Below are 13,900 nucleotides of genomic sequence, written 5' to 3'. Positions count from 1 at the left end.
GATGAAATCCATGGAAATACTTTCCCATTTCCCCTCAGGAATGGGAAGTGGATGTAACAGCCCTATTGGGTGAGTCAGTTCCCCCTTGTTCCTCTGGCAAGCCTTACACTCCTGCACATATCTCAACACATCTCCCTTGAGGCCTTTCCAAGTGAACCGCTCTCTAATTGTCATATATGTCTTCTGGAACCCCTGGTGTCCCGAAAGTGGGGAGTCATGGGTTGCGTGGAGAACCCTCTCCTTCAACTGTGAGCCTAACACCAAGAAGATATGCCCCTTGTAGTAAATGACCTCAGCCATCACCTTGTAGCGCTCATCAGCGTGAATGCCCTCCAGAATCTCGCATGCCTTGCTGTCCTTAGAGTACTCCATGAGTAACTGCACCTTCCAGACATGGAAAATTCTCATGAGTGAAACTGTCGTGGGCCTCCTAGATAATGCATCTGCCACTATGTTGTGCTTTCCCTTCACATACTCAATGTCGAAATCGTGGGCCTGCATCTTGTTGACCCACCTTTGTTGCTTGTCAGTGAGGCCCTGATGCACCTTGTTGACCCACCTCTGCTGCCTGTCATTAAGGCCCTGCTACCCCATGAAATGGAAAACATTGTTGTGGTTCGTCTTCACCCGAAATCTATTCCCCACTAGGTACTGCCAGAGCTTGGCCAACGCATGCATGATGGTCAACATCTCCTTGTCGTAAATAGAGTACGACCTCTCATGTGGGAGGTGTTTCCAACTCTAAAAGGAAATGGGGTGTCCATCCTAAGACAATACTGCGCGCACCACCTCGCCTAATGCATCACACTCTAGTTTGAATGGTTGTGTGAAACCGAGAAGTGCCAAAACTGGAAAATCGCTCATCACCTCCTTAAGGCGATCAAATGTTGACTGTTCTCTATTTGTCCACGTGAAATTCCTATTCTTTGTCAAATATGTGAGGGGATATGCTAGTTCTGATAAGCCCTTCACGAACTTCCTATAATAAGTGCAAATGCCTATGAACCCCCTCATCTCAGTTACATTTCTGGGCTCAAGCCATTCCCGAATGGCTTGGATCTTCTCCTCATGTACCCTCACTCCATTTGTGCCAATGATGGGTCCCAAGTAAAGCATATTCATCATACCAAAGTCACACTTGGCCAACTTGGCATAGAACTGCTGCTCCTCTAGAATACATAGCACCACCTCCAAGCGCTGCAAATGCTCCTCCCATGTGTAGCTGTAAATCAAGATGTCGTCAAAAAATACCAGTACAAACTTCCACAATTGCCTATGGAATACATGGTTCATACACGATTGGAAGGTGGTAGGTGCATTGGTCAACCCAAAGGGCATGACCAGAAACTCAAAATGCCCATAGTGGCATCTAAAGGTTGTCTTAGGAAAGTCCTTATCCCTCACCTTGATCTAATTGTACCCCGAGCACAAATCTATCTTAGAGAAGTACTTAGCTCCTCTAATCTCATCCATCAACTCATTAATGTGCGGAATGGGGTATCGGTTCTTCAAGGTCTTCTTGTTGAGCGTCCTATAATGAATGCACATGCAAAAGGTTATGTCCTTCTTCTTCACCAGCACCACTGAAGAGGCAAAGGGATTGGAAATTGGCCTAATGTGGCCCAATGCTAACAAATCCCTGATGACCCGCTCAATCTCATCCTTATAGGCCTTGGGCTTCCTATAAAGGGTGGTGATCACTGCCTACACAACTAGCTCCAACTCAATGGTGTGCTCGAATCCCCTGTTTGGTAGTTTCCCCAGTGGGATGTCCCCAAATACCAATGCGTATCTGTCTACTATGGTCTATATGTCCGAGTGTGGTGGTTGGGCCTGTCCCCCAACCTCTGAAATCCTCAGCTCCATGGCCCACGCTATGTCTCCATAACTCAAATCTTCCTCCATCTGATGTGTTGAAATTGTCTGTGGAGGATACGAGTGCAAGCCCCTAAGGACTACCAGCTTGCCATCCTACCCGGTGAACTCCATCTCTAGTTTCCTCCAATTAGTGGTGACTCGGCCAAGGGAGTATAGCCATTGGACACCCATCACTACGTTGGTGTCTCGTACATCCACCATGAAGAAATGGTTTGTCATCGAGTAGTCCCCCATGGTCACTTTCAAAGCGAGAAAATATCGAGTACACTACATTGTCCTGTCCCCCGACAATAGAATGGGAAATCCCTTAAAATCTGTTGTGGTGATGCCCCTCCTCTAAACCATCTGAGCATCAATGAAGTTCTGGGTAGCCCCACTGTCTACTAGGACTAAGACACGTTGTCCCTGCATTGTGCCTTTGATTCTCAAGGTCAGAATTTTGGGGACCCCAGATAAGGAAGCAAGGACTCCCCCAAATGGTGTAAAATATGCTCCTCCATGTGGTAGTGGTGGTGGTGGTTCCCTCTCTACCGGATCATCATTGTCTCCCCCACCATATTCTAGCTCCAGATCATCCTCTTGATCACTATCCGAAAAGACCTTGATATAATGGGCCTTGCCCGTTGTGCATCGATGGCCTAGTGCCCAAGGCTCCCAACAAGTAAAGCACAGTTTCCTCCTCCTGAGGTCCCTCCTAGTCTCCTCATCTAGTTGCCCATGTCCTTGGGCTGCTCTAAAAGAGTGGTGGTCTAGCATTACTTCCCTTTTGATGGTAGAGAGTACATGATGGAATAGGTGCCCGGGTCTTGCAGATGGCCCCCTACAGGTCTCTAGCACATGTCACAACCTCCTATAGAGTAGAGGGCTTGCGTGAATTCACCAGTCCACAGAGTGACTCAAGAAACCCGTCTATGAATGTGTACACCTTCCTAGCATCCGACAAATTCGGCACCATGACCAAGACTCGCAAAAATTATGATATGTACTGCTCTGGATGACCTGTCTGTCTGAGTTGGGTTAGCTCCCTGAAGTGAGCCTCCGGATCCCTCTGATCAAAACGCTCCACCACTCTCCTTGTGAAATCCTCATAGGAAGTCACGTTGGCATGCCCAAAGTGGACAAGCCGTGAAACCACCAGTCGTGTGCCTCCCCCTCCAAGTGTAGGGTAGCCATTTTAATGGCTTCCACCTCCGTCATCCTGTTGAGCTGGAAATAAGTATCCAACTTCTCCACCCAAGCCCGAGTTGTGCACTTGGTAGTGCCATCATATGTAGGGAAGTACATCCTCCCAATAGTACACTGCAATTCTGAGCTCTGTGTGCCCTAGCCTCCATAATTCTCACCCTTTTCATTTTTCTTGAGCTGACAATAGTCTTTGAAAGATAGGGCTGCCTTGAAATATTCCCCCATGGGTTGCTATTCCCTGAAATACTCCCCCATGGGCATCTGGTCATCTATTCCACCCTGCTCACTAGGTGTTGATGGTAGGAAATAAGGCAGCATGGTCCTAGTTGGCCTACCTGAGGCTGGTGGGTGAGTAACTGGTGAAGGGTGGTCATACTGTTGGGAGACCCCAGAAGTCTCCCCAAATAGGAAATCTCGATGGATGCTTTGGTCTTGGTTTTGTTGTTTGATCTCATCCAACATCTCCTTCTGCCCCTTCGCTAAATCACTAAGGGCCTTCAATAGGCTGTCAAAGGCCATATCCTCCTTACTCTTGTGTTCCACCATGTCCTCTACTACCACAACCTTCCCACGCTCCTCAATTTCTGGTGTAATCTCTAACACCCTCTCCCGGCTCTAATACCTCTATCTCCTGAAGGTGATATTATGCATGTCCTCCTCACTCATAGTAAAATCTCCCATGACTGAGCTAATTTTTGGGCTCTGATACCACTATAATGTCCCAAACTAGGAAAAAATCAGTGATATACAAAGCAAATAACAAATGTAACACCAGAAATTTCAAACATTCAACAAACATCCATCCCAGAAATAAGAACCAGCTAAGCCATTTTATTAATAAATTAGGGAAAATGTACAATAGTGTGGAAAGAGTGCACCTGGGCTTACCTCAATGGAAAGCGTGACAAAATAACAAGCCCAAGTGCCAGAATCAACTGCTCCAATGATGTCCTTCGCTACCCCATAAATCTGCATTGTCTTCTGGAAACCCCATCTCCGGTGCTTAGAAAATTATATAAAATTAATCTCAAGCTCCTCACCAAAACCTAGGAAGTGTTTGGCTTGGGTTTGACCCTAGAAATTCGGCCTCACAAGAGCTGCATCCTCCTCCAAGTGCTGTAAGGTATGAATTGCCTGTAACTCCTGAATAAGTCCTCCCAAGCACCCAAAAATGGCTGAGATAGTCCTTCCTAAACCTTCCCTTATCTCTCCCAGCAATTACTCGCTCCACAAATTCCCACGTGTGCTCAATGAGGAGTAACTGCATTGGCCCTGACTGTTGGTACTCACACTGCTCCCAAACATAAATATCTAGCTCCCAAAATCTTCCCAAAGGCTCATATTCCCCCATACTTCCTTGACCAAAACACCTCTGGCAAGTGATCCCAGGAAAGCCTTGAATTATCTACTCCGTGTTTCACCACTGCGTCCTCCTAGAGTACGCACTGGTTGAATAATGGTTGAGTTGGGGCCTCTAAATATCCACCTGTAATCTCTTAGAATGATAGAGAGAGACCTCACTAGGGTGGCATTCGAAGTCCACCGAAGAGAGGGTGAGTTCTCCGCTTGGAGAGCTCGTGCTAAACAATGAGTGACCCGGCTAAGCAGCTCAAGCAACTAAGGTTGAGTTCAATATGTCAAAATATGCCAAATGAGGTTGAGCCTCTTCTATTTATAACTTGTGAGCCTCTTTTCCATGTGGGGCCCCTCCAATTAGCAATTTGAATCTCTGCCTCTAGCCATTCTAACTTCCCTCTAAAGTGGTGCGTATTTCCTCATGTGGGTGGCCCCCACTCTTGGCCAACAAGACATTTCAGCCTCCTTTTTCCTTCATTAGCCTCTCTCCAAAATTCACATAGGTCCCATGTGAAAATTCCGCAAACCGGGGAATTCCCACTGCAACACTAATGATATTTCTTCTACTTGTTAGATTTACATGAACAAGTTATTTGAAGTTTCCCACGATAAACATCAAAATATATACACTGCAACTTACACCAATTAAATTATATGCCGAAACAAGAACAAAACAATAGAGAAAGATACACACACATGACAGTTATTTTTGGACAAATGTCGGCGGAAAAACCCAATGCGGGAAAACCGGTGAAGAGGATCTGAGGGTTTTATTATTATGTAGTAGTAAAATCTGAATACATCTTTGGAAGCCTTCTTGACAATCCATTTACAGAGAATAATCCTAACAGAGAGATTTGTGAGGTTACCTCACACTATCACTGGGAATCCTGACTGATCTAGCCCCATAAAGGTTGCCCCTAGATTTTTTGGCTGCCTTTGCACTGCCTCTACACAATGTCTACATCAGCACAACGTCAAGCTCACTCGGGAAAACGTCAATCCTCTGGCTGGTCGATTTGTTTCCCAGGTGATTTGATTTTTGCCTCCCGTTCTCACACCCTGGCTCCTGGATTCTGAAACTTGAATTCCCTCTGCAAATTTTAGACTCCCTCTTGGCTTTTGCACTGCCTCTGCATGGCTCTACGTCAGCCCCTTAGGCTTAACGCTGCCACTTTTGGATCTCCCTCCGCCTTCTCTATTGAGTGTCCTCCGACTGGGAAATATTTCCCTTTGGATACTATCCCTGCCCCTCACTGCAAAATCTCACTATCAAAATTCTCCTAACAGCTACTCTGCTTCAGAAAATCGAACTTCTGAACTCACTCTCTGTGTTTCTTATAAGTGACCGTCAAGCTTCCTTAAATAATTTCCTCTTTGACATTCAACGACCCAGATTAGAAGCTAATCAATGGCTAAGATCATTTCTACTCGATCCTCATCTTCTTCTAGAAGTTACACTCACAGTTAGATTAATACCCATTAATTATTTTATTTTCCTAAGTTTAGACTCGAGGTCCCATTAAAAATAACTAATTATTTTAATAAAACATTTTTTGGGTGGAATTTCCCAAAATTCCCAAAATTCTTTATGGGTTCTTTGGAATACATGTGCCCAAGCATCCCTGCAAAATTTGGGACTTAGATAACATCTGATGCTACTAGAAAAAAACACTCCCTCTTAGCTAGGAATGTGCTATAGCAACGAAACCTGATGAAGCATCACTCTGTTATGTAACATCTCCCTCTGTGTTGTTGATGTCTGACATGTTGTCCACCAACGACTGCGAAAATGTTGCATATGTACTGTTGTTGACCCTGCCACTGTCAACACTGCATCTGTTGTGGGGGAAAGTATCCAACTCGGAATGACCCTAACCCACTCTAAGGGTGACAGTTCCTTAGCAACAGCTGAAAGCAAAGCTATCTAAAGTTACTTCTTTATGACATGCAAGAGATGAAAGGAAGAGATCCACTTACCGATGTCTTGCGCAAATGGTCGATCCAATCTCCTCTATTTGCCGCTTGCTCCCAGCTCCAAGTCTTCTCACGGGCCCAGCTACACGAGATCCTGCGAACAAGACAAGAAAAGGAAACTACAAGAAGCATGCATTCATAATTGATTCAAGGATTAGCATAAATCAAATACGCAAGTAAGACAATACACCATTGAAACACATGCGAATAGAAGAACCTCAAATGCTTTATTAATATAAGGAAGTAAGGTTCAGGCGGTGATACAACCGTGAGAGGTCCAATCCAGCATCACCTTCCTGACGGAAAGAAATCTCCTCTTCACCTCCCTCAAGCAATCACCCAATACTCTCAACTGTAAACCAACAACAATTCTTTGCACAAAATTCCCCGCCTCCCAGATCCCATGGGATGAGATCCTTATATAGAGTTTTGGAGTGAAGATAAGTCAGCTTGATGTGTGACTCGTTGTCCTCTTCAACTCCAGTTGTTCTTCAGTTCTTCACTCGGAGTTTCTACCTTCCACTTGGAGTTTTAGAAGCTCTTAACTCATCATTAGGCGAATCTTATGATCAAGTGTCTTTTTGGAAGCTTCCTGGGCACTGGCACATTGAGAAAAAGATTCCTCCACATGTCAAAGTACGCCCAACGCAGGTAACCTTTTTGCACTTGCTATGCAGCGCAGGTACACCATAGAGCTCTTGACATTCAGCGCAGATGCTTAGTGGAGCAGCTGCTTTGATCCAAAACTGACCTGTTTTTGAGTGTTTTTCAGTGGAGAACTGATTTGCAGTGCTGTGGTTTGCTGACCTTGTTCCTCTAAGGGTAAGAACAACATGTTTAGGGACTTTGGATCCCTTAGATTATTGACATTTCATGCTCTATGCTGTAAGGCACAAAAATGTCTATAACAGTTGCCCCCTAAAGTATGAGGTCGTTTATCGGGTGAAATGCTTTATTAGGAGGATCCGAAGTTCATTCAATCGTCGGGAGGTGACCTGTAACAAAATACAATACAATACATTATCTTTTCATACTTTCTTTTCATGATCTAGCTGATGCGGGCATTTCCCATGCTCAGCTTTATAAATACATTTGCTGTACATAAACAGACGATCGTCTGATAATAGACTGATAATTCTCTGCTTTTAATTATCATCTTTTTAGTAGGATGATCATCTGCTGCACATGTCTATGTTTTTATCTCCTGAATATATATCGCAGCCCGGATGGATGAAACTAGATCCGGGGTCTTCAAAACTTGTCTGATCTTCACTCTAGTACAAGTCGATCCATGTGAGAATTTCTTGAAGTCGAACATGGAAAGGCATCGCTTGATTACCAGTCAATAATCAAAACTGTTAACAAGCGCGAGAGGAATCACCGATAATGATGATGACCCTCAAGGTACTGCAGCACAATTCATGTGGTGTGAATATAGGATCTGACGTCGAACACCACGCAAAGTCCCCCGGTCGAAGGTCATTAATGTATACCTATCGCCGGAAGTGAGAAACTTGCCATTGAGGCATGCAAGCTTCAAAGTACTGAGGGGGTGTTCCTAGATCAACTTCTTGGATAATGAGCTGATGTCGACAAGAAGTGATCCGTCAAAGGAGGGCCTTAATGAATCCCACATCAGTGACACGGAACGGAGCTAGTGATGATGGTGAAAACGATCTGTGAAATATGATTCAGGGTGGCGGTCATGGAAGGATGAAAGATGATGTACAGTAGTGGATGGGACCCGGTTGACACTTTCTGAATGACATCTCTTGAACATATAACGACACTGATGTGATGGATCGGTAGCATTACCCCATGTATGGATGGTATGGCGAGACCATGGTGAAGGGACCGGTGAATGATAATAACCCAACCCGATATTTACGGAGGTAAAAGTGTCATGTTCAAGAGCGACTTGCTACCATTAAGCTTTGAGGTTCTTCCCAATTTTTCCCCAGTCATTTCTGACCAGTACCTCTTTATTTTTGTCAAGCTTGAGGAGGATAACATATGCTTGTTCTATAACCTGCCCTTCGGGCAAGCCCATCGCTATGTTTTAACGAGCCTAGCGATAGGGAAACTCGTTCTCGTCTAAAGACGAGTTTGTCGCTATCTAACATTTTTAACGAGCCCAGCGACAAAGACAACTCGGTCCTTTTCATTTTTAGAGAGTCTGAAAAGGGTACATAAAGTGGACTCCAGAGGTCCTTTTTCGTCATCTAATCCCTTAAGTCCGAAAAAGTATAAAACAATACAGAAGGGATGAATGTTCGATATCTTTATCGAGCCGAACTAGACAAGCGCTCGATCTTTTTGTGCAATAATCCCTCAGGTCCAAAAAGATTAAAATCTAGAGGAGGGATAGCTCTTCCAGTCCTTTTAACGAGCTGGAAGGCCAAAACTCGGCAAACTTTTCATTTTTTACGAGTCAGTGAAAAGAGCTCAAAGAAGACTCGTATTTCGAGGAACGAGTGATAAACAGGGATAGCAGCAGATTCCAGGCACAGGTTGGAATTTTCCAATCACGGCAGTATTACAAGGATGGCTAGGTGGGATCACTCTTCGCAGCTGTTCCTCAAAATAGGTAAACAATCAAGTGGATGTGAATGATCGGCCAAATGAAAAGTGGAGGTGACGGTGCACAAACACGACCAAGGCTTTTATGGCTGATGAATTTACGGTCTCAAATGGTTATTTACCGGTTCATTTTTTTTTTGGATGAGCTTGAACTCTGCGGGAAGCCTGCTCACTAGCTTTGTTTATTTTTTAACGAGCATGAATTTCCACATTAAAACTGCTCGGATCTTGCGTTTATTTTTTAACGAGCATGAACTTTGCCAAAACTGCTCGTTTTTACCAGTCATAAAGTAGGAAGGTCTCATGGAAGATCACTATTCTTTAAAGAGCTTCATCTCCCTACGTATTGCTCCATATCCTCCCTTTGTGCAAGCCGGGTATCGACTTATCTACGGGTTAGCGGGGTTAGTCCTACCTAAAACTAAAAGTCGCCCGTGCTTGCATTCCAAGAGGTTTGCATGCCCCCAGGTGTAAGTCTAATTTCAAGGCCGCCCCTACTTTTCCGTTAAAAACCTTTGTTTTCAACAGGTGAGGCTTACCTCTTTCAGGTTACCCAAAGATTGTTCTGCTAATCCTTTCAAACAGAACTTTCTTCGGCGATGTCTATCATTAGGTTATCCAAAGATGGTTACAATTTGTTGCAGCAATAGAATCTCTTTCTTTGGAGGCTGCCCCTACTTATCCTTTAAAACATTTGTTTTAATGGGTGAGGCTTGCCTTTAATCCAAAGATGGTTACTACTTGCTGCTGCAAACGGATCCCCTTCTTTGGCAGAGCCTACTTATTTAGACAAAGGTGAGTAACGGGCCCCCGTCCTCCCACATAACTTTAACAAAAGAATCTTTTTCCAGAACAACCCCATTCCTAACTGCCCCTTCTTCCGCATGAGAGCTCTTGCCGGCTCTTCTGTTTTACGAGGATGAAGGAGGGGACGGGGTACGGACTAGTCATATTCTCCCGCGGAAATTCTACTTTACACCCAAGGTTTTTTCTGCCTCCAGAGCAGACCAGGATGCATGCCCCCTGGGTTCCGGCCTTCCTTTCCCGAATTACTCGCATTCATCGGGAAGAAGAACCGGAGGTAGAGACCTTTCTTGATCAAATAGACCATTCAGGATAGGTATGTGACTATTTGCGATGCGTGATCCCAGAAGTGAAAGTTGGTCTACGAGCTTGACCATTCTTCCTTCGTATGGAAAACACATTATTCGAAAGAGTGAGGAGACTATTGCTTCCATGCAATATATGTAGTCTCGTCCAAGGAGTAGGTTATAATCCAAGGGTCCTTGGACGACCATCAAGTTCATCTTGACGACCTTCCCTTTCAAGGTAATAGGCACATTAGGTAGAATCCCTAATGGTCGACTGGTTCCTTTGTCAAAACCCGAGAGATTTCTTGTCTCAGGCAAAAGCGCCGGGCAACCCAGTGCTTTCCAAGCAATAGAGGACAGGATACTCACAGACGCCCCCTCATCAATGATAGTTCCAGCCATCACCATTTTGTATATTTGGACTATAATTCTAAATGGTATACCGGCTGGTAACCGGGGTCTGCCTAGTTGGTTCCAATCAAAGGACACAACTAGGTTGCTTGGTGGTGGGACCGAATATACGGCCGGATATGATCCTGACGACGCTCCTTCCTGCGATAAAGGAGTGGGCACATTGCCCTGATGTTCATCAGAATCGGTGTTGATGAAAAGAATCTGGACGGTGTCATCCTTATTCTCTTCGGTAGGGGTGTCAGCTGAAGATGAATCCTCAGTGACTATGGTATTTGAAGATGAAACTTCTCAAGGGAGAACCGGGTCAACTGCCGTTTCGACCTTTGGACTTTCGTCCGGTCCAGATTCAGTAGGTTCACTTTCAGTGACTGACACTTCAGCTGGCCCTATGAGCGGGGCAGCTGTATTTTCGACCAACGAAGGACTTGGCGCGAGTTTTTGGTATCCAGGAGGAAGTAGCATCGGTGCAACTGGTTGATCTTCCAAAACTCTCTTTGCTTCGTCTAAAAAGGGACAACGGCGGAGGGTGTGATTGCCTTCACACAGTTCGCAGGGGAGTCTCATTCCCCTTCGTCATCTAGAACCTTCACTTTCGCTGGTCGACGGTAAGCATTCAACCTGGTTGTCAGAGGTTGACGCTTCCGAACTGTGCAAACGAGGGGACCAGTCCCTTAGTATCCGGGGAATACTGGGACAATCACGGTGTAGGTGGTCTCCTCTACATATGACACATGGCGATTTGGGCCCGGTCCGTGCTGTGTGTGGGTTTTTGTTAGATACCTTTTGCTTGCCCCCACGCGCCTTTGGCTCCTTCTGCTTCTTTTCTTTCTTCTTCTTTTCCTTCTTCTTTTCTATGGGAGCTCCGCTTTCGGCGGCTTGACCTTTCGAAGAAGAAGGATCGGAGGAAGGTTTATAAGAAGTGGAAGGCTGGAGGGTAGCTCTAGATTGGTCTAACTGTTGACTCGACTGTTCAGGAACCGTGGTGGTCTGAACTACAGCGGTTGAGAATAGCCAAACTGGCAGGCCAATTGTCAGTCCTGGAAGCGACAATGTGGCCATGTGGGGCGCACCAACTTCTCCCCAAGAGGAGAAAGGGCTAGGGGTTCCATCATGTGGAATCCCTTGGTTGGTGCGTTCCATGTTCTCAACCTAAAGATCAACGTAGGAATAAGGGGTGATTATGTTCCGCTTAGAGTGAATTTTATATGACGACGCTTTAGACACAACTTGCTTTTTCACTTTTTAAGAGTCGAGAAAAAGCTAAAGATGACTCTAGTCTCCTTCGATGTATTAACGAGCCCGAAGTGACAAATGCTCGGATGGACTTTTTCAGTTATAGAGTTTGAAAAAGGCCAAAAGAAACTACTATGGAGTTCTAGGCAGAGGGTGTGCCAAACCTTTCGCGAAACCACAGAATACGTTTTACGGTACGAGTGGTCGATCTTCGTGAATGCTGTGTTCACTGCATCGCGATCAGTAGGGTGGCCGACACGGCTTCCTATGGATAAAGGCTTTGTTCCTATAGGGGTCCCCCAATATACGCGACGGTACGCGGGGGCACAAGTCCGTATTAGTGCTATCGTCCCTCAGGAGGAATCACCCACCTTCGTAGAGATCGACAGTCACTATGTTTAAAGACGCCGGTTCACGTCTCTACCTAGACCTCTACTGTGTTTCGTTATGTTTCAAAGCGTTGTTAGATAAATTCAGTTCTTTTTAGGTTGATCTTGCTTAGCAGTTTGCCTTTATGGATCACCACGTGATGTATGATACAACTCCTAAATGCAGTCTAAGAATGATAAGTAAGCTTTTTCAATTCTTTCAACTTATGAAAACCTTAACTACTGAAGGAAAAGAAAGACATCATCTTTTCAAACAGATCATAGAGCACACACTGATGCACTTTTCCTAAATCGACATGCAAACTGTCAAAATGCACATGCACAATGCAAGTATTTCTTTTCTTCTTCCTTAATGTTGATGTATTACAAAAAGAAAGTTGTTGTATAATTTCGAATTCGATTTCAAGCGAAAGCAAACAAGTTTATGTCCAATAATCAAAAGAACACCTTAAGATTCACTCGTTTCAACACAAGAAATACTGAAATTCGAACCATATAACGAAAGCAAATGCTCAAGCAGCTATGAACAGCAATAAACTAACTCTTAGAATCACAACGACACTTTCTCATAGGTCTAGATCCAAGAGGTCATAGCAAGACTAGTTCACTTTCGCTATGGGAAACTGTGAATGACAGCAAGAAATACAATAAGAACAATCACGGTTTCTTCATACAACTGAGGCGGAATGAAGGCAAAGAGAAGTGGTTTCAGCTGGGTATACAGGTTGACAACAGGCTGCAAAAACAATACTGAAAACTGAGCAACAGACAGTGGGGAATCCCAGTTGCACAAGGCAAAACTGGATCAGCGCAGGTGCTGCACTGTCAATCTGAGATGCAGCGCAGGTAGCCCCTTCGGGACCTGCGTTGCAGTGCAGGTAGCCTTTGTTGCAACTGCACTGATGAGACAACTCTCGTCTCTCTCAGATTCCGGGTCACAGTTTGCTCAAAAATCAATGGTTTTTGGCCAAATCAGAGGCTATCAGTCAAGTATACACTAGAGGATGATTAAAAGAAGATGAACACTATCACAAAGAGCTAAAAAGAGTCCTTGTGGATCAGCTCTTCAAATCATAAACATGCCCAGCACTGGGCTAGAGTAGCTGCCCTCTACTTTGCATTCGAAGGACTCGAATGCAGTTCGATTTGGTACTCCCTTTGTTTAAGAAATGAATAGCAATAAACACAAGCTACCAACAAGACACGATCCCCAGCGGAGTCGCCAGTCTGTTGTGGGGGAAAGTATCCAACTCGGAATGACCCTAACCCACTCTAAGGGTGACAGTTCCTTAGCAACAGCTGAAAGCAAAGCTATCTAAAGTTACTTCTTTATGACATGCAAGAGATGAAAGGAAGAGATCCACTTACCGATGTCTTGCGCAAATGGTCGATCCAATCTCCTCTATTTGCCGCTTGCTCCCAGCTCCAAGTCTTCTCACGGGCCCAGCTACACGAGATCCTGCGAACAAGACAAGAAAAGGAAACTACAAGAAGCATGCATTCATAATTGATTCAAGGATTAGCATAAATCAAATACGCAAGTAAGACAATACACCATTGAAACACATGCGAATAGAAGAACCTCAAATGCTTTATTAATATAAGGAAGTAAGGTTCAGGCAGTGATACAACCGTGAGAGGTCCAATCCAGCATCACCTTCCCGACGGAAAGAAATCTCCTCTTCACCTCCCTCAAGCAATCACCCAATACTCTCAACTGTAAACCAACAGCAATTCTTTGCACAAAATTCCCCGCCTCCCAGATCCCATGGGATGAGATCCTTATATAGAGTTTTG

This window comes from Pinus tabuliformis, chromosome 2_1, assembly GCF_031772625.1.
Source record: "Pinus tabuliformis cultivar Carrire ecotype Pingquan chromosome 2_1, CPIR1, whole genome shotgun sequence".
In the NCBI taxonomy this organism is placed as follows: domain Eukaryota; kingdom Viridiplantae; phylum Streptophyta; class Pinopsida; order Pinales; family Pinaceae; genus Pinus; species Pinus tabuliformis.
The sequence above is the reverse complement of the archived record's forward strand: the minus strand, read 5'-3'. Positions refer to the sequence as shown.